Here is a 26,363-nt window from a genome sequence, read left to right on the forward strand (position 1 = left end):
CCACTTTGCATGGCTGCCTACTGCTGCATGACTTGGCTTTATACTCCGAGCCGAGTGAAGGGAAATTTGAAGTGAGGAGTAAATATGAGGGATTCCCTCCTATAAGTCCTCTCCTTTGTCCACTTCGAGTTATTGTCGCCATTTTGTCCATTGATCCTACTTTGACCAAAAAATCATCATAATCTGCATTAAACACATATTAGACCTCATGGCATCATAACTAACTCAACTCACTCTATAAGCATAAATATAATAAGAAAATCATGCAATAAGGTAAGAGAATGGTTGACTTGACTAGGTTAGGAGGTAAAATGAGCCCATATAATTACCCATTTATGAGGCTCATCATCACCCCCTACTGAAAGCATTGCTCATCCTCTGAGCAACTTAGTCCATCTCCTAATATTTTATGGCCCTGTTGGCCTTCCTAGCATCCCATGCTTCTGATGTGGTCTCCTTCTCTTTTTCATAGAATCCTTCCTTTTAGTCTACCTCTTCCCACTACTGTTGCTCTTCTTCTTCTTTTATGCCTTATAGAGTTCCTAGCAGCAGTGCGGGACTCAATTTGAGGCTAATCCAATTGACCTGCAGCCTCTGCATGGAGTGCTTGTACATTAGCACTCTCCTTAATGCCTATTTCATCCCCATTGGGGAGTGATACTCCCTGATCTGTACAATGTGTGGTAACGTGTTCCATCTCCTCATACAACATGCACACAATCATCCCCAAGTAACCTTTCGATATCCTCAAAATGTGCAATGGCCTGAGCCTGATCACTGATATATCTAGGTGTAATATGAGGACTATGTTGAAGCAGGTTATGTGTGATGATGAGTGCCATGGGGTCTGATGGCTCAACTTCGATCATTAAGGGCTCATTCTACTCCTTTATCATCAACTTTCTTATTTCTCCTGCCCTTAACTCTTCATGGTTCATCCATGAGGCCATGGCCATTAGTTGTAGGTCCCCTAGCCTAGCATTGGGGTCTCACACATTCATGTCTGTGAGGGCCATGTTATGCAGATATAATTCTGCCATCTTCGCCTTATCTTATGATGTGCTTTCGTCACATAGGTCCATAAACGACCTGTAATCTTGGAAAGGAATTATGCCTCTTTATGCCAAAGTCTTGATCTGAAATTACATCCATTGGTCCTTGAGATACAGGCCATAGGATTTTGCTGGTGTCCTACATTGTAATGCTTCCATGGACCAGCTAGCCATGCATGCCATTTGGGTATCTCTCAATTTAATTTGTCTTCTTAGCAATTCATTTTCAGTTTCCAAGTGACTTCTTGTGATTGCTTCTCTATGTTTGACAATGCTTAATTTTCCGCCCATTTCTCTAAGTTTGTTCTCCATGTGGCCAATATCCTCAACTCCCTTGGATTTGGCTATTTTCATTGACCTATGGGTCCTTATTCTTTCTTTCTCCAACTCAAATAATAGTGGAATTACAAATTTTTGTGGAAGGATTCTCCCCCATTCAAGAAGATTGTAGTAAGAGCCAAGACTAGGTTGGGGGTTAGGTTCTTGTGCCTCTGTTGTTTCCTCCTATTCCTGTGGTTGTCCTTCTACCCCTTTTTCAAGTTTTTCGGTCTCTTGTAATTTTGACAGGGTCTCTTGTAGAACAGTCTATGCCTCTTTTTAGAACCTTTCTGAGTCCTGTAGTTCTACTTTTTCTTTCCATGTGGGAGATCTAGGAGTCCCCCTTTCATAAGTAATAGGTACCTTGGAAGGGGATTCTTTTCCTTGGGCGGAGGATGAATCTTCAATAACAATAGGCACTTTAGAAGAAGGCTGGGGTTTCCCTGTTTTGATCCTTGTGCTCTTCCTAGCCTTGAAATAATTGAGGTCTGCCCCTTCTTCTTTTGTTTTGGTTTAATTGCGGTGTTGAGGGTAGTGAGAATAGTTGATGCCTCTCTTTCTAGGGTTTCAAGAGACACTTCTGTATTTTCTGCCCCTTTTTCTCCTCCTATCTTTTTCTCTATCTCTTGTTCATTCTATTTCTCCCTGCTCTATTTTGGTTTCTTTCTTCTTCTCTTCTTGTTCCTCTAAATCACCAGTTTCTTCTCCTTCTCCCCCTTATTGCTCTTCCTCCTCACTACTAGTGGGGCTAATATCATAGGTCAGAGCCTTGATGTCATCTTCAGCAATCATGTTTCAGAACATTTCCCATGCTATAGGGATTGTAAATGTATGGAGGGCTTCTTCCACTAAAATTTTGATTAACCCATGGTAAGCTAGCTGCTCTAGATTTCCTTCTTTTACTTTAGTACTGGAGTCATTTAGGGACTACAGGAGGAAGTAAGGAATGTTGAGCTTCTGAGGGGTTGGAGTGTCCATGCCATACCTTAATTCATGCATGATTCTAAAATGGTAACCATAGACAATGCTATACCTCCCCTCACAAGAAATATACTTGATGATTTCATAGCTAACCTCATCCCAAGGCTATGGTATGCTAGCTCTTCTTATGCCACTTTTATCTTCTACGGTTGTTTCATTGTTTTTAAAGAAGTTTTTCTTGGCAGCCTGGCCAATTGGTTTTTATCCTTACTCCAAGGCAACCCAACAGGAAGGGTAGTGACCCTACTGATAAATTCAGGGGTTATCTCCATGGAAAGGCCCCTAAAAGTGACAGTGGCATGTGTTCTAGAGTGAGGGACCAAAGAGTGGGAAAATTCCTGAGCAATTTCCTCATCAAACCCTTGGAATTTCTCAAAAAAGTTCATCCAATTGGCTCCTGTGAATATGTCCACTATTTGGGGGTGTGCATGGAGCCTGGAGGAGTTGGTTGGCTCCTCTCTCATGAAACCTCCTGTCATTTTGTCTATGCTTCCATGGAAAACCAACTATGGAAATGGGGAGAACAAACTTTTTTAAGAAAAACAGAGAGACAGAGATTGTGTTTTTTTTAAGAAATAAGCTGCAATTCTTTTCTGAAATTCCTCCACCCAAAAGTTATATTTTTTTCCTCAAAAACTAAACCACTGTTACCATATTTTGTTATTCAATGGAGGTATGCCAAGAACCTACCTCTGAAACCCAAGAATTATGCTAAAACCCGTGTTTTTTCTCTCTAACACAACTTACTGGCCCTCCTGTAGAACACTGCTAGCCCTCCCGTAGGATTCCTGTAGGTTCTCCTGTAGAACCTGTAAGCGCTCCTATAGAATGCCGAGAGCAGGGGTATTGGAGAGATCAGCGGAGAATGATGGGTACGAGGCTCATAGGGGCATGAGAAGGTAGCAAGAGTGGAGTTTTGAGGAGAGAATGAAGGAGAATGGTGGTGAGAGTGCTTCAGTGAGGAGTACTTATGTCTTTTTATGGATATTTCTGGTGATGGAGGGTGAGCTAGCCAAGCATACGTTGGCCCCATTCAGACTGTTGGTCCTCACCTACCTTGTCATCATTTCCTTTTCCTTGTAATCATCCCTCATCATTGCATCGGAATTCCCATAGCCTCCACTACCTATCCTTGACATCTCTCTTGAGTTTGACTAAGTGCACTTGTGGTGACATCTTCGGTTAAGCGAAGTCAACTGGATGAAGGTGGCCAAGTTAACTGGCCACCTCAACCCCAACCAGCCTCAACCATCTCGTTGTTGTTTCATGCTCTCTAATCATACCAATGTAAATAGAGGAGGGGGTTAGTTACTTATCTTAGATCCGAATGCATTTGCTATGAGGTGTTATGGCCTTTCCTTCCATTGCATGCCTTTATTTCTTTTAATCCATGCTTGTCTGCTTGCTGAGATATGGTTGTGGTGTGTGCAGGTTCCTTTCTAGCTGGATCTGATCTCCAGGTGTCTACTTCAACCTTCAGATTTGCATCCTCATGTTGTTGATGCTAGATTTTAATGGGATCAGCTACTACAGAAATTCCTACAGGAGCTCCTGTAGCTGCTTCTCCCTTTGAAATTTTAGCTTTTTCTATGCTCTGAGCTATGAGGATGATGCCAAAAGTGCATATAGAGATGGAGAGGTAATGGTTAGGCTTCAGGTGAGGTGAATGGTGCTGCTATTTTCTATTTTCCTAAAAAACTGTTTTTCTATGTTTTTTCTAGGTAGGGACAAGAATGGTGCTTAGGATATGATGCAGGTCTAGAAATTATGGAAGAGAGGTTTGAAGACTACAGGAGGATTTATAAATCCTCTATGAAGATTCCCTATTTCTCAAACTGCCTTTAAAGTCCATTTCTGGCTCTTTGTAATTTCTACAGGAGCCTCCTATAGAAAACACAGGGCCTCCTGTAGAAAACATAGTTTTCAAAAAAAGGAGCATAGTGAGGTAAAAAGAATGTCAAGAATCATGAAGAAAGGTGAGGGAAGGCAGGATAGGTGCTGGTATTGATTTCAGAGTTTATTTGGAACCTTCTGTTGCTTCATGTAGTCCTCCTGCACCTGAAATACAACTGGAAATTCATTTTTGTTTATTTATTTATTTAAAACAACCAGGGCATCTCAAGGATATTTTCACCCTAGTTGCCTGCCCTAAGCACCTCAAAAGGAGGTTTTCACCGAGGGATAGTATTTTCTTTCTTCTCTTTTTTGACACCACTGGGCCGCCTCAAGACATGTTTTGAACCCAATGATGCGACTCAAGTGCCTCATGGAGGTTTTCACTTGAGTCCTTGTTATTTTTTGTTTTTTCTCTTTTTCTTCAATGATTGGGTGAAGTGAAGGCTAACACATGCTCCACTACCATCACTGACTTATTCAATCCTTCAATGGACTCTCACTTAGAGAGGGGTTTCTAGTAGATTTTCAACCGGTGTCCATGGACAAGCATGGGGATGGCTTCATCATCAATGGTTCTTATGAGAACTGAACCATTGTCATTACATTTATCTACAGCGTAGGGTCCTAGCCATCTTGTCCTCAGCTTGACCTTGAAATATTTATATCTTGAATCATAGAGTAGTGCCCAAACTCCCTCTTGAAAATGCTTCTCTTTGATGTTTTTGTCATGCCATATCTTTCTCTGAAGCTGAGCTACCTCTGTATGGAGAAGGGTCTGTATTCTCTGTTCATCCAACCCATTGAGCTGGAGTAATATTTCTTTCTGTGCATGGCTAAGGTCTAGATCTAGCCATGCTTCCATCCTTAGGGTATTGAATTCAAACTCTATTGAAAGCAAAGCCTTCTTCCCATAGACCAGCTTGTAGGGTGTGAACCCTGTAGTGGTCTTCCATGTTGTGTTGTAGGCCCAAGTGGCCTCAACTAATCTGTCCGCCCAGTTTTTCCTGCTGTTGCTCACTACCTTTGTCAGGATCCCTTCCAATGCTCTGTTAGTGACCTCCACCTGCCAATTGGCTTGTGGATGGTAAGGGGTGGAAGTCCTGTGCTTGATTCTATGATGTGTGAGTAGGTCTTCAATCAGATTAGAAATGAACTGGTTGCTTTGATCTATGAGCAACTCTCTTGGATACTAGAACTTGTAAAATATGTTCACTCTCAAAAATTCAGCTGCTTTTTCCTTTGTCACTACTTTAATTGTTTTTGTCTTCGCCCACTTTGTCAGGTAATCAGTGCACACAATGATGTATTTCTTTTGTTTTCAAGGAGGGCTAATAGGCCCCACAAATTCCATGCCCCACTTCTCAAATGGCTCAAAGGTCACTTGAGGCCGCATGGGCATTTCATCCTTTGGAGTAGGCTTCCCCATCCTTTGACACCGATCGCACTGGCTAGTATATCTCCTCACATCCTAATGAAAAGTGGGTCGATAGTAGCCTGCTTGTAGTATCTTCGAGGTAGTGCTTTTTGCCGCAAAATAACGTCCACAAGGCCCATCATGATGGGTCAGGATGATGTCCAAAACTTCCTCCTCCTTGACACATCTTCTCAAGATTTGATCTGGGCCAAGTTTGAAGAGCTTGCCCCTAATCCAAGTGAAAGGGGTGCTTTTCCTTACTATCTTGCTCTTCTCTTTTGAGGATAAGTGTGGTGGGAACTATGCTGAAACTAAGTAGTTTGCTATATCAGCAAACCAGGGAGAGAGTACTGAGATAGCAAACAGGTGTTCATATGGAATTTGATCATCCACCAGTCCTTCTTCACCTACAGGAAAATTTATTCTAGACAAAAAGTGAGCAACAACATTTTCTTTACCAGGCTTATTAACAATGGTCAAATCAAATTGTTGTAGTAAAAGCAACAATCTAATAATGTGAGAATTCACATCTAGTTTGTTCATTAAATATCAAATTGTAGCATGATCAATGTGCAGAAAGGTTTGATAGCTTGTGATATAATTTCTGAATTTGTTTAAGGAATGCACACCAGCTAGGTGTTCCTTCTCGGTTACCGTATAGTTCAACTCTGCCTTTGACAAGTTTTTGATTATAAAGTATATGCATAAGGTAACTTTTCATCAATTTGTCCCAAGGCTGCTCCTATTGCTTTTTTTGAGACATCTATGTGAAAGTGGAAAGGTAGGGCCTAGTTTGGGCCTCTCAAAATTAGGGTAGTCACAAGTTTTCTTTTCAAGGTATCTAGGGCTTCTTTAGAGTTTTCTAACCATATGAATTCGACATCTTTACCCAAAAGACCAAACAACAAAGAGGCTATCTTGCTGAAATCTTTAATGAATCTTCTATAATACCTAGCTAAGCCTAGGTAACTTCTGACATCTCTCACCTTTTGAGGAGGTGGGACTCGTTGGATGATGACAAATTTGTTGGGGTCCACCTGCAATCCTTGTTGATATATTGCATGCCCTAGAACGGTCCCTTCAGTCATAAAAAATTCACATTTTTCTAGACTAAGGGACAAGTTCATCTTAATACACTTGTCTACATCTTTTCCTAGGTTAGATAAAGCTTCCTGAAAATCAAAGCCATAAGGAGTAAAGTCATCCATGTATATCTCTACCACATCATGAACTAATTCAGAGAATATACTCAGTATTGCTCTTTGGAAAGTCACTAGAGCATTACACAAACCAAAAGGGAGTACCTGCAATGCAAAGGTACCCCAAGGGAAAGTGAAAGTGGTCTTATCTTGGTCTTCCAGGCTGATTTGAATCTGATTGTACCCGCTAAACCCATCTAGGAAAGAGAAAAACATTTTCCCTACCAAACTGTCTAACACTTGATCTATGAAAGGTAAACGGAAATGGTCCTTCATAGTGGCTTTTTTCAATTCTCAATAGTTGACACAGATTCTCCACTTACCATTTTTCTTTGGCACTAGCACCAAAGGAGAGACCCATTCACTGTCAAATATTGGATAGATGAACCCTGCATCAAGCAATTTCTATAGTTCTTCCTTAACAATATCTTTAAGTGTTGGGTTCATCCTCCTTTGAGGCTACCTGACTAGCTTGCAACCTTCCTTGATGTATATATGATGAGTACAAACTGAAGGGTGCACTCCCTTCATCTCCTTATAACTCTAGGTGAAGGCATCTAAGTGCTCTCCTAGTAGGCTACACAGTTCCTTCTCCTGGGAAGTGGATAGGGATGGATTGATTTTCAAGGTTCTTTCTGGACCGAAATCTATATTCTTAACATGGAGAGAAGTGGAGTCAACCACACAGAGATTAGTTGAGGGGCTGTTTTGGGTTTCTCTTACTATGTCCTCTAAAGGCGATACACTGGGAGGTGGATTTTGAATCAGATTTTCAACCATATCATCCTCATCTTGTTGTTTCCCTCCCATGGTGATTTATAATGTACAAATCGGTGCAGAATAAACTTCATCCTCATCTCCCTCCTCCAACCAGAGAGGTAGATCATGTTCTAACAAAGGTTGGGTAGGAGGATATATGATTAACTACTTATATATATGCTCATTCTTTATGGTCATGTTCCTAGCTCGACAGTTGATGTAGGCATCGGAGGTAGCCAACCAGGGTCTTACTAGAATGAGAGGATACCCAGTGAGCTTTGCCTTGGGCCGGAGAACTAGGAAATTAGTAGGGTACTCCCAAGAATCAATGGATACCATCACATCTTCCACAATCCCTTCAGGGGTCATGGTGGAGTGGTCTGCTAACTGTAGCACGATTGTGGTCTTCCTCAAGGAGCCCTGAAGGTTGAGTTTGAGCATTATGTCCTTTGTTATCACATTAATGGCAACTCCCAGATCAATCAAATTATGTGGAATCATGGTGCCATTGATGTGGACATCAACTATTGGGCTTCCAGGGTCTAGATATTTTGGATAGATTACTTGCCCCAACATCAAGTCAGACAGTTGCCCTATGAAATTGATGGTTGAGGCATCTCTCTTGCGCCTTCTTGGACGCCTAAAGAGCTTCTCTTTAATCAACCTATTGTAGATAGGCAGATCCTTTATGGCTTGGAGAAGTGGTATATTTACACATAGATGTTTCAATTCCCCCAAGAGTTTAGTTTCTTCTGGGGTAGGCTGGACTGTCACAGATAGTCTCTTAGGAAAGGGTGGAATTTCTTTCGGTTCACTTTCCTCTTTATCTTCCTCAACCTCCCTAGGTGGAGGCTGAATATCTGAGAGAACTTATCCAGATAGCAAGTTAATTTGCTGAATCTCCACAACATAAGTTGGGCATGATGGTTCCCCACTATACACTTGCTGAGCCTGTCTATTGTTCAGGTTTAGATTTGGCTAGGCAGGCATTTGGGGTTGCTTTGGAGGAGTAGAAGGTAACGGTTGTGGTTGGCTAGGTGGTGGAGGCAAGAGAGCGAAGAGAGAGTTGTGTTGGGGCCTCCAACCCTGATGAGGTGCATTCCATTGAGGTGATGGCTAAGCATAGGATTGAAATGAATGGTTGGCTGTTGGGCATGATATTGAGATGTGAAGGACCAAGGAGGAGGCATGGACCAGGAAGGACGAGCAAGGGGACCCCAAGAAGGTATCAAAGTGACTTGGTTGGGGTGGTAGTATGCTTGGATGTCCCTTGCATCCCTTGCTAGTATGGTCTAGGTCCATGTGGCCTTCTTTGGTTTATGTAATATAGTTGTCTAGTGACTCCCTCAGCCCCTTGATATACAACTTTAAGTTCGGGTAAGGAAGGGCACTTATCTGTTGAATGATTGTCTTCACAGACTGAACAAAGCTGTATAGAGTTCAATGGGGATTCGTTCCTAGGATGCCTCTTGGTGCATCTAAGGCAAAAGATGGCCAAATCCCTCTCTACTTCCTCTTGTTTCCTTTTCATATGCAAGGTATCCATTTGCATGGCAAGAGTTTGCAGCATCTCACTCTTGAAGTCTTCCAACATGTTTCCAATTTCTCCTTTGATGGATGACTTAGAGGAAGACGTACTGGCTATGGGTTGACTCCCCCTACCTTTCTTTCTAGCTACTCTAGAATGGTTTCTAAAAATATTATTTTTGTATTCATATGATAGTAGTAGATGTCTCCCCCAGCTAGTAGATGGAGGGTGTCTAAAAGATCTTCCCAAATTCCCCTAACCAGAACCATCTTCAGAGACACAGGGTCAAGTGTACACCTGGCCCTTTTGTAACTGACCCGGAACCTCTCCTCATAGTCTTCCAGGGAATCATCACTTCCTATAGTCAATCGAAAAATTTCTTCTTTAGTATCTTTTGACCTACAATAGTCTCAATACTCGTTGTTAAAGGATTGTTGCATCTCAGCCCAAGTTGTGATACTATTGCCAGGTAATCCCATGAACCAACGCAATGTTGCATCCTTGAGAGTAGAAAGGCAATAGTTTCAACTTTTGCTCATCTTCTGCATTGTCATAGGTTAGACAGATAAAAGCAAACTCAAATGAGAAGGTGTCAGGATCTTCTGTAGTCAGACCATGGAAATGAGGTAGGGCGGAAGGGCTTATATTCCTCATTTTGGTGTCCCCATTGGTCTCCTAAATGGAAAAGGGACCCCCTATTCTTTCTCCATTCCCCCTAGCATTTATGTGTTTAGCCATTGGCTCTAAAGGAGTTTTTTCTTCTTCTTCTTCCCCCATAGGTTCCTCAAATATGTCGGGTTGTTCACCTAAGGGTTCTTCTCGATCACAACCAGAAAAGAAGAGAGAAGGTTGGTTGTCTGGAGCAGTGGGGGTGTTGGGAAAAATTTTTCCGGAATTATCTCTATTCCTATGAGGCATGAAAGGAAACCTTTTTGGTTGGTTTTTGTTTATTTTTCCCCACGCTAAGAGTAGCTACAAAACTGAAATTGATTGAACAAACAAATTGCAACTAACTGAAATGAGCTTGCTAAAATGAAATCTACATATTTGAAGAAGAAAGCAAGGAAATGCAGGAATGAAAGAAAGGAAATGACTATTCTACTTTTGCTGAAATGGAAGTTGCAGAACTGAAAAGGAAAGAAAAAGAAATGCATAACTCAAAGAAAGGAAATGTCTATTCTACTTTTGTTGAAACAAACAAATAGCAGAATGTTGCAAGAGAAAATAGAAGAAAGAAGTAATCACAGAATACTCTAATGCTTCCTTGGCAATGGTGCCAAGAAGTGGTGGGCACTAGTATTACAACAATAATGCTGCAACTCTTGGGCTTCCTACTTTAATTTTATCAACCCGGTAGTTTGTAAAAGACTTGGAAGCGATGGTGTTGTATGTACAAATACTAGTTCTTATTGCAGGTTGTCACTTGGTCAGCGGACATAAGATCACTGAGAGCTCAAGCCAAATTCTATAGATTTTAGAAGAAGCTCTATATGTGATGAAAGGAGAAATAGAGATTATTCCATTGATGTTATTCTACTTGTAGAAAGGAAGACTAAAATGTAAAAGAAATCAAGGAAAGTCTAGTTAACCACTAATCCTACCTTTGCAGAAAGCACTATGGAAATCATGAAAAGAATTCCATTACATACTTAAGGAAGTAAACAACATCTAGCTAGGCTATTTCTGGAAGCAAATGAGCAAAAAGCATCTTTATGGAGTTTTATGTATTTTTATGTGAATTTGCCATGCATGTAATTTATTTGTTTGTGAATGTGGCAGCGAATAGGTGGCGATGGAGGGTGGTTTCAGGATTTGAGAGGATGTAGGATGGTGTGGATGGGTCCTAGGAGGTCTTAGGCGAGCTTCTGGAGGATTTTCCCAAACTCGGCATTCAAAATAAAGGCTACAGGAAAATATAAAAGAGGACACGAGAAATCTACAAGAGGAAAAACAACGTTCTACAAGAGGCCTATAGGAGGAGTCCTCTTGAATAGTAGGTGGAGAAGGTAGATGAAGGTTGGAATGAAGTTTTAGGGAAACTAGGGTCAACCAAGAATCATTAGGAGAGAGAAATATGATTGGATTTGCTCAAGGAGAGAGAGGAAAGTCTATAGGAAATGCAAGAAACTAAGGTAGAATTGAGGGAAGACTTGGGAGACCTATAGGGCATGGATCAGATGGAGGGTGGAATAGCTGATAGGCTGGACTACTACTAGAAAGGATCTGCTGTGTAAACAACTGAGAGTCAACCAATGGGATTAAGCAAGCAACGAAATAAGTACATCTAAAAAACATAGTTTTTGAATCAAAATAAACTATGATCTATGAATGGAAATGCTGATAACCATTGCATGAAGGAAAATCATGAAAGAAGACTTTTCCTAATAAGGAAATGAGTATGATGAAGAAGTTCTAAAGCAAGGCAAACTAGACTATGAACCAACTAGAAAGCTGCAAACACTAGAAGTCCTATGAAGGAGGAAAATCTGTGTTTTTGGGGCAGCAAGAGGGTCTTTGCCTCAAATCATTGTCCCAAAGGGAGGAAGAGAGGTCAAGTGACTATTGCTATCCTTTTGAATCTTTTCTTTATCACTTCTTAACCTACTATAGAAAGCATAAATGGGAGCAAACTACCGAATCATCAAAAGCAACCTATTCTTAACCATAAAAGAAATGTATCTAACAACAACCTACTCTACAAACTGAAATGAAACATAAAAATAAAGGAAAGAGGAGCTTGGCTGCTTGGATTGGGCCCTAACCCAAGAGCTTCAGCCCTCTAAGGTGACCCAATGCTAACTCAAAAAGGATTCCATCTTTATTCTCAAAACAATAATAAGATTACATGAATTGTCACAAGATAATAAGCTCAAAGTTGAGCAGAGTTTACATAAGCAATGCTGCAGCAAAAGTTCAACAAAAAATTGACCAACTCCCTAGTGAGGCCCTAGGCCTCTCTACTTATACAAATGAATCTCCCAAGAGCTTCCTCAAAATCAAGGAGGCTTGGCTCCCAAAACTCGAGATAAACATCAGTTATCCTCCACTTTGCTTGGCTTCCTACTACTGCATGACTAGGATATTTGTACTCTGAGCTGAATGAAGGGAAATTCAAAGTGAGGAGTAATAAATGAGGGGGATTCCCTCCTATAAGTCCTCTCCTTTGTCCATTTCAAGTTATTGTTGCTATTTGTCCACTGGATCCTTGACTTTGACCACAAAAGTCATCAATAATCTCCATTAAACACATATTAGACCTCATGGCATCATAACTAACTCAACTCACTCTATAAGCATAAATATAATTAGAAAATCATGTAATAAGCTAAGAGAATGGTTGATTTGACTAGGTTAGGAGGTAAAATGAGCCCATATAATTACCCATTTATGAGGCTCATCACATACCAGAGAACAACCAGCAAAATAATGATCTATCGAACATTTTGGAGGTCAGTAGGGACCATGAGATGACACCAAGTGAGGCCGGAATGGACGACAATGAGCTGCAGGAGATTCTTGAGAGGGAGAAATTAGATCTAGAAAATTTTATGGAGTAGGGTATTGCCAAAGGGGTTGAATCCCTACCAAAGGTGGAGTTTGATAGGGTTCAATAGCTCTTCCTCTGGAGATCCCAATCGAAGGGCTCTGGAGTCAAAAGAAACCACGACAACCAACAGAATAGAGGGATGAAAACAATGTAGGAAACACCGAGACACTCTTCCAAGAATTTGGGTACGAAAAGAGGAAGAAAAAGACAGAATGAGAAACTGACCGAATGTGGAAAACTCATGATTAACTCAAGTAAGATGAGAGATCTCACCAGCTACTCCTTCACAAACCTTTCTTAATGAAGCTTACAACCTGGAACATTAGGGGCCTAGGAGGTAAAAGGAAACAAAGAAATCTGAGCAGTAGAATAAGAGAAGAAAAACCAAATATGGTTTTTATTCAGGAAACAATGTGTTCAATGGACAAGATCAGAGGAAGACATAGAAAATGGTTAAGAAAGTATGAGTATCTAGAGTTTAAGGTAGATAACTCGGTAGGAGGAATTATTACGCTTTCAAATACCTAGAAACTTGGAATCCTGGATGCGTAAGCATCCAGGAACTATTTGTCACTGGTGATTCAACCTTTGGGTGATAGGGAGACTTACATGATTACAAATGTCTATGGTCCTAAAAAACTAGAAGACAAACTCAAGCTTCTCACCTCCCTTGAGGAGTTGAGAGAGAGATATCATTATATGCCCTCGATTCTGGTAGGGGATTTCAAAACGATTAAATCTCTTACAGAGAAAAAAGGTGGCACCAGAACACTAGGCAGATACTCCATTACCTTCCAGAAATTCTTAAACAAAATGAGACTAGTGGATGTTGAAAGAATAAATGGCACCTTCACCTAGAATAGCAAGAGAGGAGGGACTTCTCAAGTTGCCTCTAAACTAGATAGATTGATAATCTCATAGGACCTCCTTCTCATAGGCCTTGACATGTCATCTCTAATCCTTCCCTTTGGAGGCTCAGACCACTGTCATGTCCAACTTGAAGCTGCTTTTATGGGTACACTGAGCAACAGACCTTCTAGGTTTGAAAATGTCTGGCTCTCTCACCCTAACTTCACTAGCAATATTGACAAATGGTGGACGAAAGATTTTCCAATTCAAGGCACAAAAATGTTTATGTTGTAACAATGACTTAAACACATCAAATGCAGACTCAAAGATTGGAACAAGAAAGAGTTTGGAAATATTTTTAAAGCCAAAAGAGAAGTTGAATAGAAACTCGAGGGATATATTGAATCATAATCACATATGGTTTTACCGAGGAAAGGAAAACTCATGTTGAGTGTCTTCAAAAGGAATGGGAAGATAGGTGCATTCAAGAGGAGATATTCTAGAGGCAGAAATCAAGAGTGCAGTGGATTAGAGAAGGGGAAAAACACAAAGATTTTTCATAAATAAACTTTGGATCATAGGGTACATAATAGAATTTCAAAACTCAGAGATTTTCAAGGGAAAGAGCTTGTCTCACACAAAGAAATGGAATATGTCCTAGTATAACAATTCCTTAGCATTGCAAAGGAGCCTCTCTTAGACAGGTCACAGTTCATTAACAGTTTCACAAAGTATATTCCCAAGGTCGTAACAAGGGAAGACAATCACAATCTTAACAGACTAGTGTCTGAAGATGAGGTTAGTGAGGTTATCAATGAGATGCAAAATGGGAAAGCTCCTGGCCTGGATGGATTCAATGTGGACTTCTTCAAAGCATGCTGGAAAATAGTCAAACAAGAGATCCTTGATGTAGTGGAAGACTCCAAAAGATCCAGAATGTTTTTGAAGGCTCTTAATGTCTCCTTCATATCTTTGATTCCAAAGCAGGAAAAAGCCATGACACCAAACAAATTCAGACCTGTAGCTTTATGTAATGTGCTGTACAAGATTATTTCCAAAGTGATCACTAATAGACTCAAGTCCCTTCTTTCAGCTCTTATCTCAGAGGAGCAAACTGGTTATGTGGAAGGAAGACAGATTCTCAATAACATCATACAAGCTCATGAGGTGGTACACTCACTGAAGAGAAATAAGTAAGATGGCATGATCATATAGCTTGACCTAGAAAACGTTTATGACAATCTAAGGTTGTCTTACGTCAGGGAAGTGCTGAGAGCTTATGGTTTTGACCACAATTGGATTAGATGGGTTATGGCCATGGTATCCATGACTAGTTTTTCAATCTTGTTTAATGGCTCACCCTCAATAACCTTTATGCCTTCCAGGGGTCTCAGGGAAGGAGATCCACTCTCTCCCTTCCTCTTTGTGCTCATGATGGAAGGGATAGGTAGAGTGATTTAAAGTACAAGTGCTGAAGGAAGAATCTAGGGACTAAAACTAACCATAGATGGAGCTGCTTCAACTCACCAACAATTTGTGGATGATACTATGCTGCAGGGCATTCTCGTGATCAACGAAGCCAAATATTTTAAAAAATATTCGATGAATTTGCTATGGCTGTTGGAATAAATGTAAGCCTTGACAAATCAAAATTGTTCTTTTTTAACACTGACATTGCCATTCAAAGAAACCACACTAGAATTCTAGGGTTTCAAAGGGATCAGTTACCCTCTAAGTACCTTGGAATGCCTCTTACGGACAAACCTCTGAGCAAGGGAGTGTGGGAGCTGGTAATTAACAAAATTTGGGACAAGATCAGGAAATGGACTTGCAGGTCTTTGAATTTCGTAGGGTGTCTTTTTCTTACAGAGGTTGTCCTGTAGGCCACACCCATTTTCATGTTATCAACTCTTCCTGCTACTAAAGGAGTTATGCAACAGATCAAAAATATTCAAAGAGATTTTATTTGGGGCAAAGGGGAAGAGAAAAAGAAGTGGGCTTTGGTAGCTTGAGACAAGCTCTGCAAACCTAAGGCCCATGGCGGTTTCGGGCTTCACGACCCTGAAATCCTCAATAGATTATTGGGAGCTAAAATCTAGTGGAGGTGGCTCAAGGAATCAACTACCCCTTGGGCTAAGCTTTGGAAGCAGAAATATGTAAATAACTAGGAGGAGAGGGATCATATCCGAAATTTAGGACTTATCAAGGGCTCCCACAGTTGTAACCTTGCTTGGGAAAATAGAGCTATTGTCCAACAACATAGTTTCTAGGAGATCCTAGATGGGAACCTTACACGGTTTTGGGAGGATAACTGGCAACAGGAACGAAATTTGTTTAGAGAATAATTAACTGCTCTCAAAAATGACACTGATAACAAAGTTTTACTTATGGTAAGTGACTTTTGGGATTAAGTATGGGACGATGATAAATGGAGAATGTGGAAGAATATTGGTTACTGTGAAGATAGTCCTTTGAGGGTCCAGGTAGATTCCCTTACTCTTGACTTGGAGCAGAGGAATATTTTGGTGTCTTCCACGTCTAACCAGCTAGGATGGGGTTGAAACACCAAAGGCACTCTTAACTTCAAAGAAGCTAAACCCATGGCCCTAGGTTTTGATTATCCAAACCCTGATCAGATTTGGAATGGACTTTGGAAGAACCCGCAATGGATGAAAATCAAATTGTTTATGTGGTTAGTTCACCAAAAGATAATTCTCACATGGGAGAATCTTCTGAAAAGGGGATTTGTTGGCCCATCTAAATTCCATCTATGTGGCTTATAGGAGGAGATGATGGAGCATTTATGAAACCTCTACCCCTTTACCTCTATCATGTGGGATTGGGCGGCCTCAGTCTTCATGAAAACAGATAGGGATAGACTCAGCATCACAAACACATTGAAGAATTGGAGGAAACACATCTTAGGTAATGAAATCATTAACAAGGCTTGGACATTGGTTCTAGGCTTTATTGCTAGGATGTATGGAAAGAACACAATGGCGGGATTTTCAAGAACAAAATATGCTCGAGTCTAGAGTATCATTGTCTAAATTTTATGACAGCTTAAGGATACAGTAGGAGCCCTTATTTGGAAAATTATTGAGGAACTCCCTTTGCCCCAAGATGTTTGCATACTGATGCAGTTGAGTCTCCATTCTTTAGTTCCCCAAGGCACTGACAAGGGTGTCAGCAAAACAACTGTTGGCAAAGATCTATAGCAACCTCCTCCTCCTCGTTTTGTCAAAATCAATATAGATGGGGCCTCTACGGGCAACCTAATGATGGTTGGCTATGGCAGTGTCATAAGATATTAGCAGGGGCACATAAAAAATATCTTTCATAGTAATTTGGGGACTGCCACAAATAACATGGCAGAGCTTATGGCCTTAGAGCAGTGCTTGGAAATCCTGATGGAGGCAAATTTACACAACACCATCATTGAAGCTAACTCTGAACTGGTCATTAATATGGTCAAGAAAATGTGTAATGGAACGGCACATGGAAAAGTTTTGAAACATTGGAGGCTCTTGTAGGTCTTTTAACGTATTCATTCCCACTTGCAAACCCTGAGAACAGTTAGCTTTGTTCATGTGAGAAGGAAAGCCAATATGTTAGCTGATTTTCTGGCAAATGAAGGGGTGCTATGTAAGGAAAGCTATATTTGGTATGACAGGAAGTCTATACCCTCTGGAAAACTACACAATGACTGTCAACGACAGGCATAAAAAGACATAGTGAATCTCCAAACAAATGAAGAATGAGCAGGACGAAGACCAGTGGGAGATGAAGGAATGGCACAAACCCAAAGTGAAGAGAAGAATGAAGAGGTAAGATGAAGGAACAGCATAAACATGATGTGAAGAGAAGGATGAAGAGGTGGGGTAATTATGCACAGGAGTTGTTAGATCATGGAAGATTAATGGACATCCTTGAACCTGATTGAAGTGACGCTTTTAATCCTGGCCGTCGATCTTATTACGTGGCACTAATGCCATGTGCCTTTAAGGGGGTTCAGCTACCTATAACCTATCTGGTAGTGGATTAGGCACAGACCATAGGTTTTAAGAACCCTCGATCATTGAATGGATATTGGGTTTTAAGTGGAGGGAGGTTATGTCTAACAGTGGACTTGAAAATTACAGACCAAAGGATCATTTTCCTTTTTGGGTCCAGATTGTGGTTAAGTGGTCTGCAAGTCTATGGCACGATGCTTTTACATTGGATATCAGGTTTCCAAGAGGAGGGAGGTTAAGGCTGAGAGCAGACCCAAAATTTTATAGACCAAAAATTCATTGACGATATCGGGTCCGAATTGTGGTTAAGTGGTGCACAAGTCTCTGGCACGATGTAGTTTGATTGGTTATCAGGTTTCAAAGTGGAGGGAGGTTAAGGCTAAGAGCAGACTCGATCTTTTATAGAGAAAAGGTTTATTGGCATTATCGGGTCCAGAAAGAAGTTAAGAGGTGTGCAAGTTTCTGAAGAGATGTTTTGTCAACTGCTAGATCAAGAACCAGACCAATAACGGGGATTTATTCGCAGTTAGTATTTTGGTAAAAGAGGATAAATTTGTTTGTTGTGTGATTTCTAGTGTATTGTTGACCCTATTGTTTGTTTTCATCAACGGGTCTATCTTTTACTAGTCTTTACACTTGTAAAGATGTGTACTATATGTAATCATGTTTTCGGTTAATTGAAGTCTCCACTCTTATTTGACAAAAAATAAGAGAATGACTTTGTGGTCTGTCATTAGGCTTGAAGTAACAAAATGTAGCAAAAGGTGTCCATCATGTTCCAGGCCTTGTTGAAGTACTAGTGCACGCTATCAATGAGGTTAGGTATGTTTTCCAATTCTAATAAAAATAGTAGTCATTCTCACTGGTCCACATTCTTTCATCATGGCTTACTTCATACTGCTACATAAAATGGATAAATCAAGATAAATTCAGCGAAGAACATATAATAAACTTGGCCCTATGCTACAACTTATTGGGCAATTTTGTTGAATAAAAAATATTGACTAAATTGAGCCGAACAATACCAATTTGTAAAATAGTTGATAACCTGCTTGAAGCAATTATCAAAATTTATCTTATAGTTTATGTGAGAGAAAGTACTTATTTGAATAGTTTAAGACCCACTAAAAGAAAATTACAATATTTTATTTTTGCATGTGAGAATTACTTGATTTATATGACAATATCAACCAGTGAGGAAGTTTTGATTTGTTTGTGTTGTTTGCTATAGTAACGAGTTATTGAAAGTTTGTGATTTCAATGTTACCATGCACAATGTACTTTGTGTGATGGTAAAGGGAGAAAACTTAATCAGCGGGGAATGTACCAGGAGCAAGTTGTGGCTCGTTGATCTGGAAAAAATGAGAGAATAGAAAAAACAGATGTTCAATGGGAGTGCCTTATGGAAGCTCAATCTATCAACAAATCTCTTTCTGTTCTTGGTGATGTTATATCTACGTTAGCAACCAAAAACAACCACATACCCTATAGGTTTGTTGCATTGCAACTATCTAAAGGGTTCAAAAGAGTTTCACTATTATTCATTTGTCACTTCCTTTTGCATATTGCGTCTCTTTTTGAAATCATTTTTAATAATGACATGACTATTGTTTTTGGTGATTTTAGGAATTCTAAACTTACAAATTTGCTCCAAGATTCATTAGGTGCCATTCCAGTACCTTTTCTTCATGTGATTTTTCCTTTAATTTCATTTAACTTTTCCACCAGAGTGAGGGGAATACAACTAGGTCTAGCATGGAAACAATTTGATTCATGTGAGATTTTGAAGTATAAACAAATGGTACTTTCAAATAAATTGATTTTACATTGCTAGTTAGCATACAATTAGAATTATTTTGCATGCATATTTTCAATGAGTATTGTTATTCAATTCAAAACATTCCCTGTATGCTATGTTGGTTAGGCTATTCCTGAAACTGTGAATGCCTTTGTGTAGTTTGAGGAGGCCAAACAAGAAGGAAAGGTAAAGGATGACATGATGTAGAAGATGGATGAGAACATGTAGAACTTGGATGTGAAACTGAAGGGCTGAAATTATAATGCTCGAGAAATTATCAAAGAGGCTGAAATAATTGAAGTAAAGGTTATGAAGGTTGAAATGTTCTTAGAAAAGGTCTGACATAGGCTTGTCCCTTTTATTTCTTTTAAATTGCATATTCTTAGAATGTAAGTAGCCCTGGATAAAATCTTTAAGAGACGGTAATGCTTATTTTCATATTTTATTTAACTTTCTTTTTAAGTGCTAAGGATTTTAGTTGTTTGGTTCAGTGTATTAAAGTAAGATTCTGCCTAATATTACTAGTCATGCAGGTAAAGGATCTTGAAGCACAACTTGAGGCCAAAGTGAAAGGGAAACAATTACAAACAGAAAAAGAACTAGAAGAACAACTTGAAATTAGGCTCAAAGAGTAGAGACAAAAAGCAGAGAAGGAGAGATTGCAATATCTGGAAAAACTTAAAGGAAAAGAACATATGTGTAGAAATATTCAAGAGAAGGTAATGTTGAAACTTTATATTCTCTTTTTGGATTAACTTTACCTTTGAGTTCAATGAACTACAGTCTCATTGGCTAGGGATATTTATTTTCATGTTGTACAGTCTTAAGGCTTTGGCTAATTTTACATGTCATTCAAGTAAAGGATCTCAAAGAATAGCTAGAGGCCAAAGTGAAAGAGCAACAATCACTGCCAGACATAGTGTTTGAGAAACCACCACCAGTCCATCAGTTAGGGGGCTTCATAACTTGCAACATATGAATTTAGAGAAGGTGAAATGTTGGATAAATACCTAACTTATCCAAATTGGATGACAATTCAAATGCTTCATCCCTGTTCATTCTTTCCATCCTCCTTCCGCCAGAAGGAGAAGACTTAACACTTTAAACAGAAGTAGATCTTATCATTTATTTTCCTAATCAATAGAAAATCTCATCAAACAAAGGAGGTAAAATGGAAATTTTCTATTTTTCCTACAAATCATGTAATGAAAACAATTCTCAATATATCTAGGGAAATTTCAATTAGGTACACAATGTAGGGCTCAATAAAGCACTCATTCAGCGAGCTACAAATGTAGGACATATCGCTAGACCATGAGGAAGAGATCAAAAATTCTGTCAATGGGGTTACCTCAAAGGAGTCTAGATCTGGTATCCCTAGTGCGGTTTTCAATTTGGAAACAACTATAATTGGTGTAGGAATTATTTCACTACCCACAAGAATGAAATTTTTGGGTCTTCCATTATGCTTTGTAGTGATAATCCTGATGGGTATTCTCTTGGAAATAAGCATTGATTCACTGGTCGAGTTTTCTATTCAGCTAAAGGCTTCTAATTATGGTGACACTGTTGAATCTGTTCGTGGTCTCTCTGTCAGGGTTTTATCAGAGATTTGTATTATTGTAAACAATGCATGGATTATGATTGTTTATTTAATTATCATGGGGGATGTGATGTCCGGATACTCGCATCACCAGAGGATCATCACCAAGAGCGACAAAATTAGATTTTTAGATCATTTAAATACTGAAGTTTTCAAGATGCGGACTAGATTTGAGCTTCGGCTAATAGATATACATAGAACTCACAATTTTTTCTGCACCCATCCCCATACTTCTCAATAGTTCCAATGATAGCAATGCAAGATTTACGCACTACTACACAAGGGGTTGTTTAAGAAAATTAATTAAGATGAAATTAATATTTCATCTCAAGCATTTAATTAAATTATTTTGGATCTCAGGTCATGTATGATAATTTTCATTGTTTTCATTTTTATATTAAAATCAATTGACAGATATGCAAAATAGAGGTTTTCATATATAGACATGGTAGGGAGGAGCATAGGTTGGGCTAAAGGAGCTATTTATTTTGCTAACTGAGGTTTTCATAAGTTTTCTAAATGAGGTTTTCATAGACACGAGTGTTCAAATGGGTTAAAAGAAATATTCATTTCACTGCAATCAATCAAACCAAGTGGTAATGGTGTCAATGAAGAGATTTGAAGCCTTTTTGGGACCCTTTTTGTATTTCTTTATTGACAAAATCTGATGCAGAAAACAATATGAAAGTTAATTGTTGTGGCAAGATATTAACAACTATTAATTCTAGTTACTTTTCTTTGTAGGGCTAGATTAAATTGTTTGTAGATTATTGTGTATTATTAGCTTCTTGTGTGGGTCATGCTATAAGGGTGTGAAATTTAGGTAACTAAATTGAGTTATTTTTTATTAAGTTCAAAATAGGTGTTGCGTGATTATAGATTTAATAAAGATTGTGCTATGTTGAGCATTTAAAAAAAAATCATGCCTATATATGCAATTTCAAGGACTACTATAAATCACATACTTTTTTAAAGGGTGCTAGCTAAATGGAAAAGCACCTGCCCTATAAGCAGGAGGTTGGTGGTTTAATTCCACTATGCCCAAACATGAATTGATCAATGATATTGTGTTTTATTTTTAAATTAGGTATTTTGTATATTGATTTATTTCAATGGTGAGATATTTTCTAGATTCATTGTTTTATATTGCCTCTTAAGAGACAAAAGTGATATTGTATTTCTTTTAAATATATTTTTTTATTGTCTCTAAAGAGACAATAGCTAGGATTAAACACTTATTGTCTCTATAAATACAATGTCTTTAATCCCAACTATTGTCTTTGGAGAGAAGAAAATGAAATTGTCTCCCAAGAGCCAATAATGGTTGTATTATATATTGTTTTTATAGAGACAACTTGTTAAGACAATTAATTTGAGACACAACTTTTTAATACAATCAATTTGAGACACCCACTTAAAGACAATATTTAAGACAATACACAAGTTTGTTTTTTTTCAAATATTGTCTTAAACAACCCTCATGTATAGTAGTGCATGAAGATTGAACAAATCTATAGTCAACTACAAATGAAATCCCAGATTTATAGAAAATGATCAACTCGAGGGGGAGTAACAATGATACATAGGAAACCCTAGTTGTTTCCTTCTATAAAGTATTTAGCCCCATCCTATGTCTCTACCTAAAGTTGATATATTCAAATATAGATTTCAAAAGTGGATATTATCATAATATAATTAGGGAAAGTGATCAATGGAAAATAACCTTTATGATCAAGATAGGGTTTTTGAGTGACCATATATCCTTATTCGTTTAACTAAGGCACTGATTCAATTCATGGAATTAATGAATAAATTTTTGAATCCCTTTCTTGTAAGGTTTGATGTTTTGTATCTTAATGATATTTTGGTTTTAGGAAATTTAGAGAAGAAAATTTTCTTTGTGTAAAGTGTTATCATGGTTGCAAGAGGAGAAGTTGTTTATAAAATTTAATAAAGTCTTGTTTTTGCAAGAAGAAATGTGATATTACGTTTTTCTGTTTCATAAGAAGGTTAAAAACTAGATACATATGGGGTAACAATTTTTGTTTAATTACCTACACTATAGAGAATTAAGGAATTATTTTCACCCATAGAATTATTTACTAGGATTTTTCTCAAATATGACTCAACAATTCCATTTATTCTAAAAAACAATCGAGGAATTTCATTGGTATAAAATTATTTTACCTTAAAATCACCAAAATTTTATAGAAAATATATAAAAACCTTAGAAAATTGAACATTTTTAGGAAAATATCACTAAACATTTTCTAGCTTGCATATTAAGGACTAGTAACATTCATTAAGGTTTATACACATTAAAGGAAAGTTCCATCCTTAAAATCCCCCCCAAGCTACACTAAAGTATACTTTTCATGTTATGATCTTTCATGGCATGTTAGGTTTCTCTAGGAAGCTTGTTAGAACATTAGTGAAATTTGTGCACCACTGATTGCATGCATGAGAAAAGGGACTTTTGAGTGGACAAAAGCAATAAAGAAAAGTTTTGAAATTTTAAAGAAGCAGGTTATTAAACACCAAATATTAACACTTGCCAATTTCAATATACTATTTCAAATTGAACATGGTTCAAGTCATTCAATGAGGGAGCAGTTTTATGTCATCAAGGTAAGCTCATGACATTCTTTAGTGGGAAATTAATAAATATAAGAAGAACTACTGCAATTGTAATTAAGAACCTTTTACAATCTTTCAAGATTTGAAGAAATAGAGATACTGCCTATTGCAAAAGAAACTTGTTCCATACCATAACATCAAGTTGTTTAGTATATAAACAGCTAGGAACTACAATAAAATGAGGCAAAAGAATTTGACATGGGTATATATATATATCTAAAATGATATATATATATATATATATATATATATATATAGATATAGATATCATTTTACTATAGTCTGTAGATATTTATATACTGAATAACCTGGTGTTAGTGTATGGGATAAACTCCTTTTGAAATAGGCAGTATATATATTTCCTCAAATGCTGAATGATTGTAAAAGGTTCTTGATTACAAATGTAGTACTAAAATATAGATTGAAAAAGTCAAATAAAGAATTTATTGCATTAAGTAGAAGAATAATGTTGTTGAGCACTTGTTTAGTCAATTTAGTGTCCTAAATTGCTTTGCATAAATTATCAACCGAGGTTCGTAAGCTTATGAAGTGTAGTGCAGTGTATGTGCTTAATTAACCCTTCTTACTTCATTGTTTTGTATTTTATATTTTTTTTGGGATTTTTGTTCTTTGATTCCTAATGATGTACAATTTGAACTATGAGAAACTGAATCTAAACTTCCTAGAGGTGAACCCAAGAGCTTAAAACTAGTCAAAATCTGAGTTAAAATAAGGAAAAAATTGAAGCATATGTCCTATCTTGTCATCTAACCCTAATTGATGAATCTAATTATTAAAACCAAAAGGTAAAGTTGCAAGTCATGTTGAAATAAATATAGGGAATGAAATTAACTGAAGTACTTCTAGTTACTCTAACCTTGAATTTTGAAAGATAACCTCCTTGAGATGGAATTCAAGCAACTTTTGTACTTCATGATCTAGAAAAAACTAAATAAAAACATGCAAAAGGTAACTGATTGGTTTCAACCCTTATGTAAAGTGAATGTTTAACCATTTAGTTTAGGATGGATATCAGCTTGAAATGGTGACCAAAAACATTCACTAATATAGTGCATTGACAACCTGAACTAGGAAATAAATAACAAAAATAGTGAGTAAACTAATCAACAATGCATCCTCACTACTTTCAATCTTACTCTGTTTAGAAACAAATATTTTTCCTTTATGAAATGGATTGGAGAAATAAGACTACACAATTGAATTCTAACATTATGCTGCTGATTAGAACTAAAAGAAATCAAACAACAAGAAATCAACCTAAGTTACAAGCACTGCTAAAAGCAAATGATGAAATTAAAACTGAACAAACAAAGAAAATGAAAAGAAAACCTCCTTCAGTGTAGGGGCCCTCTGCAACTGACTAGGTTGAGCTACTAACTTAATTCAAAATGCTCCTTCAAATGATCATCAGTCAACACATGGCTTTGTATTATAAAACAAGAATAAAAGTCCAAAATTACAGGGCTAATAAGTATAAACTTAATACATCAAAAACTTCGAACCCTTTCAGGTTCTGTACAACTGGTACTTAAAACAAAATATTCATAACTGTCTTTTGAGGAAAATTAGCCACATGTGGTCTACATGTATCGCAACTAGACTGCGTAAATGTTTGATCAACTAAAAGTGACTTGAATGCGAACAAGGTGGCTGTACAGAACCATTGACACAGGTGGCTGATCTGAGTTAATGCTTCAACATAACTGTTGGATTTATTAATTAACCACGAAAGGGTGGACAAAGAGTCCTATTTCTTTTAGGTTTCATATGTTTGACTCCACCTTTGACTGTGGTCTTGAGCTGGCTTTTTTATCGATCTGGGCTTGGTGACTAGGATAGGATCCATGTTGAGACGATTCTAGAGATGCCCATGTGGCTTGTTTCTTCGTTTGACACCTATAACCTGCTAAACCATGGAAGTAGGTACGAAACACACAGTTAGCTGTAGAATAGGTTTGTTCCATTGCTAATTTGCAAAAACGTATTCAAATAGAAAAAAACATAAAAGTATAACATGTCAATCATTTAATGTCCTCCTTGAGACAAAATCTATCATTTATTAGTGACGGGGATCTGTCTTTTTATGGAAAACAAGGGAAAGAAGTGAGAAACAGTTTCAAGGAGAGAGTAATTTTGAGGTTCAACAACACTATGTTGGTTGAGTATTGGTTTGGAGAATGTGAATAATTTATATGAAGATGACATTGATTTCTCATTGGCCATGTAAGAAACAACGAAGTATGGACTTGACAATAACCAAATGTTGTTTAAGAGAAAATCACATACAGGAGCTACATAATGGAGGTTTGGGTGACCACTTTGGGATAGAGAAAAATGAAATGTAGGCTAATGAAAGGTATGAATGGTTTAGTATTAGTAAAGTGGGTAAGAAATTTTTTAATTTTTGTATGATTTGTTAATTGATGAAATCTAGAGGATGAAACACTAATTTGGGTACTCCTTTATTTGTATGAGAAAAAAATATTAAAAAGCTATGGATTTCCTTCATGGTTTACAAAAGACACAAATAAATAACGAATCAAAGATATTTATACTTAACAAATTTTCAAAAATATCTCATTGAGAAAAAAAATATTACTAATTTTATTCATTTTCAATAAAAATGTGAAGTTTCGTAAAAGTATCATTTGAGAGAGAGATACATTATTTGTGGACATTTTTTTATAAAAAACTTGTAAAAGGAACTACATTGTACACTAAAATTAAGTTATACATATCGTCTTGAGA

The 26,363-nt window shown here is 37.8% G+C and overlaps 1 pseudogene; it reads left to right on the plus strand.

The window, feature by feature from the left end:
* The window catches only part of LOC149196483 (kinesin-like protein KIN-14R), a 133,604-nt pseudogene extending 113,995 nt beyond the window's left edge, over positions 1 to 19,609 (plus strand).
* Positions 19,610 to 26,363: the final 6,754 nt, after the last annotated feature.

This window comes from Pinus tabuliformis, chromosome 2_2 (assembly GCF_031772625.1).
Source record: "Pinus tabuliformis cultivar Carrire ecotype Pingquan chromosome 2_2, CPIR1, whole genome shotgun sequence".
NCBI lineage: Eukaryota > Viridiplantae > Streptophyta > Pinopsida > Pinales > Pinaceae > Pinus > Pinus tabuliformis.